The 4,096-nt window shown below is 41.7% G+C and overlaps 1 pseudogene; it reads right to left on the reverse strand.

The window, feature by feature from the left end:
- Positions 1-1,225: 1,225 nt before the first annotated feature.
- Positions 1,226-2,229, reverse strand: LOC141082671 (olfactory receptor 6N1-like; annotated as a pseudogene).
- Between the last annotated feature and the right edge of the window lie 1,867 nt (positions 2,230-4,096).

The raw sequence follows: 4,096 nt of genomic DNA on the forward strand, positions 1-4,096 counted from the left end.
CTCATCAGCGATCCTGACACGATATCGTTGTCGGGATAGCTGGTGAGTCGCTACATGATCACTGGTGAGCTGGCAGACAGACAGCTTCATCAGCGATCAGGACCAGCGCCGCCGCCGTGCGCGGCGCCACTGTGCACTTTAGTTCCCAGCGCGCTGATGCAGGGAGCTGGTAACTAGGGTACACATCGGGTTTGTAAGGGACGTGCGTCTCTTAGAAACCCGATGTGTACCTTAGTTACCAGCTCCCTGCATCAGCGCGCTGGGAACTAAGGTACACAGAGGGTTTAAAAGCACAGCGCCATGCTTAGAAACCCTGCGTTTACCTTAGTTACCAGCTGATCGCTGGTCTCCCGCCTGTCACATGCAGTGATGCGTGCTGGCCAGCGGGAGACCAGCGACCAATAAAATGTCCAGGGCTTTCCAATCGCAATCAGCGATACAAGCAGGGGGGCCGGTCGCTGATCTCTGTCACACACAGCGATCTCGCTGGTGAGATCGCTGTTACGTCACAAAACTTGTGACTCAGCAGTGATCTCGCTAGCGAGATCGCTATGTATGACGGGGCCCTTAGACCAAACGAGCTTTGTTAAAGGCAGAGAAGGGAAAGATAATGCTACAAGAATTCTTCCCTTTATACAACATGCCATAAAATAAAGTCCCCCTTAACCATTCTATCGACCTATGCAAAAAAAGGCGTTTGATATAATTAGCTGGCTTTTTATAGAAATTAACTAACTAAATTTGCTTAATCGGTCCAATTTTAACGCTTTACTCTCAACTTTCAGTGAGGATAGGAATCAATGGATCACTCTCAATAAGCTTTCAACTTTGCATACACATCCTCATTTTCTGAAAAATTGATAACCCTGGTTTGAAAATTTGAACCTAGATTAAAGGGTCACGAGCCTACCCAGCGCCCAGTGTGAGGACTACTCCATTATCTAGTTCCGCTGATCCTATGTCCAGAGTCAATATATTCACCCCTTCTCTATACATTGAAGACATGAACTATTCGAGTCTCAAAGGTTTAAAGCTCAGCATGCAATTATTTAACTTGTTTGTAAAATCGCTTTATTTACCTCGCTACTTGTTTTTTTATCCTCCACCTCCCTCGCTTCAGTTATTTTACTTATGCTTCTACCTATATTTTCTAATCTCAATGTTGCAACAATGTATGGACTCTAATTATTCATAAAATAAAAAAAATCACAGCATGAAAACAAAGTCAAAACAAAATAAAATGACAAATGATGAATTGATGATTATATCTTGAAATAGTAATAAAAAACATTTTTAAAGTTGGTGCTATGACTCGGTTTAATGAATTTCTGAAAACCTTTCGTACACCCCTGTTCCTAAAAGTGTAAATAAAGGGATTTATTGTTGGGGTGAATGCTGTATACATAAAAGCTAAGTACTTATCATAATTGCTGTCTTTAGGCTTGACATACACAATGATAGCTGCACCATAAAAGAGGCTGGCTATGATGAGATGAGACGAGACGAGCAGGTGGAGAAAGCTTTTTTCTTTCCGTCTTTACTCTTGATCTTGGTAACAGTTATTATGATCTTAACATAAAATCCTATAATTATAAAAAATGGTAGAACAACGTCAATAACGGCTGCGGAACTTGTCAAAATGCTGTTGATGAAAGCATCAGAACAGGCTAGGTTTTGTAAAGGAGCCAAGTCACAAAAAAAGTGGTCAATAGCATTGGGTCCACAGAATTCCAACTGTGCTGTAAAGAATGCCGGTATTAAAATAACGCTAAATCCAAAGATCCATGGAAATATAGCTAGTCCAATGCAAACCGTATGAGTCATGATGGTCGGGTAATGTAAGGGGTTGTTAATAGCCTGATGTCGATCAAATACCATCACTACAAGGAGATAACATTCGGTGACACCTAAAGAGTTGAAGACATACATTTGCGTAAAACATCCAACAAAGGATATTCTGTTGTTTTGTGCAATTAAGATGGCCAAAAGTTTTGGGACTGTGACCGAGACAAATATAATTTCCAAAGTGGAGAACACACTGATGAAAAAATACATTAGGTTCTGAAGTGACCGTTCTGCTTTCACAACCGTGATTATCGCAAGATTTCCCAAAAGACAAATTATATAGGTCATCAGAAAAAGCAAGAAAATAAAAATCTGGATCTGGTGTAAATCAACAAAGGCCATTAAAATAAACTCTTGAACAACACTTTCATTTTTCTGTGCCATTTCTATGAAAAAGAGTCAATTTACCAGTAGTAGCCAAATTCTATTTCATAATTTATAGTTAAAGTTAAAACAAAATGTGTTAATTTAATCTAATACATCATAGATCTAATTTACAAGTATATTATTTGATTTTTGAAGGATTGATAACATTAATTAAACTGTTTAATATTAGTTTTCTCAAAACTCTTAAAATAGCGGAGTTGATAGCAGTTTTATTCATTTAAGCGTTGATTTTATAACATAATTTAATTACATTGTGAAAATTAATAACAAGAACTACATTTTTACAAAATTAAAACATGTTGCAAAAATGCAGTTATTACCGCTAAACATCTTAACTTTTACGAACTTGAGAATATTCATTAGACTTTTCTCCTTTTTATCGTATGCCTTAATAATTTCAAACTCAAACATTCTTAAAAACTACATTTTCTTTGCTTATTTTTACTAATCAGTTTCATTATTTTATTAATCAGATTGTAAAAATGTGGCTAACAAGTTATATCCCTTAGTTACAGTATATCCCTTAGCTTTTCCAAACATGAAAATATCACTACAGGGTATAACTTTTATGCTATATTGAGAATACCCATTTAAAGGGTTTTGAATATTTAAAGAAGCAATCCCATCCTAATTTGTATCCTCTTAATATATTATGATCATCATATTATACAGCACTGTGCACTTATAATTGCATATTTTGTCTTTCTACCCAGTTTTTAATTTTAATTTCCATTAGATTTATGACATCATATGATTGAAAACTGAGTAGAAATGGGAGGTAAATATTCCCTGTGTGTCTCAACAGTCAATGCGTCAATGCAAAAGTTAATGGTAGGAGGAGGGGTGGATCATTTGAGTCAGGATTTGAAGAGAGGAATGATAAATGTAAGGGCAAGATGTTTCCTATTTCTACATAGAGCAGAGAAAAGAACACAAGAATTGGCTGGGTAGAAAGGCAAAATGAGCAATTGTAAGTATGCAGTGCTATATAATATTGTTAGGGTTCTAGGTAGAAAACCCGAGAGTGGACTCTCTGGGTCATGGCTCCAGAGCCCCCAAGGGCGAGCGGACCAGGTGATGACCACCCCCTATACAGGGAGTGTTAGGGGCAGGCCCAAGGGAGATAGAACCACGACAGCCGGAACCAAAGGGACGACCCAGGGTAAATACAGGAGAGCAGATCAGAGTGTGGGAAGATATACGAGGGGTAGAGTAGATCCAAAGTAACAGGAGGCAGGCTGTGGAAGCCCGAAGGGTCAGGACGGAACCGGGACCAGAAGCTGAAAGGAAGATGAGCGAAAGGGGGTTAGGAAAGGCTGGGCCTGGGAAATGAGACAAGGAACGGACAGGGGAAGGAGCGTAATATACAGGGGGCAGGCAACAATAGGGCAGAGGTACAGGAGAGGGACCGGCACAGGGGAGCACAGGAGGAGGAACCAGAGGGACCAAGGAGGATGGTAGGCAGAGACAGGGAGACACAGGAGCAGGCTACAGACGGGGACCAAGGCAGAGATACAGGAAAGCGCGGCACAGAGGGTGCGCAGGGACCTGATGGCCAAAGGTGACGCTGCGCAAGGATAGCGGGCGCTATGGGCTAAGACAAACAGGCGTCTTACCTGTTCAGATGCCCAGCTGAAATACCCGGTGGGTGCCGCCATGATGGGGCGGAGCCACCGGGTCACGTGCCCCCCAGGATGCACAGAGGCCGAGGAAGGGCAAGCGCGCATGCGCGGACCTCCGACGCGCCGAACCCCTGCAAAGCCAGACAGGGGACGGCGTGAGAGGGGGAGCGCCGGCAGGAGGAGGACCCCAGGTGAGTGCTGGCGGGTGCAACAAATATGATGACTGCAAAATATTAAGAGGA

This window comes from Dendrobates tinctorius, unplaced genomic scaffold (assembly GCF_039654945.1).
Source record: "Dendrobates tinctorius isolate UK_male_01 unplaced genomic scaffold, ASM3965494v1 ptg000019l, whole genome shotgun sequence".
Lineage (NCBI taxonomy): Eukaryota > Metazoa > Chordata > Amphibia > Anura > Dendrobatidae > Dendrobates > Dendrobates tinctorius.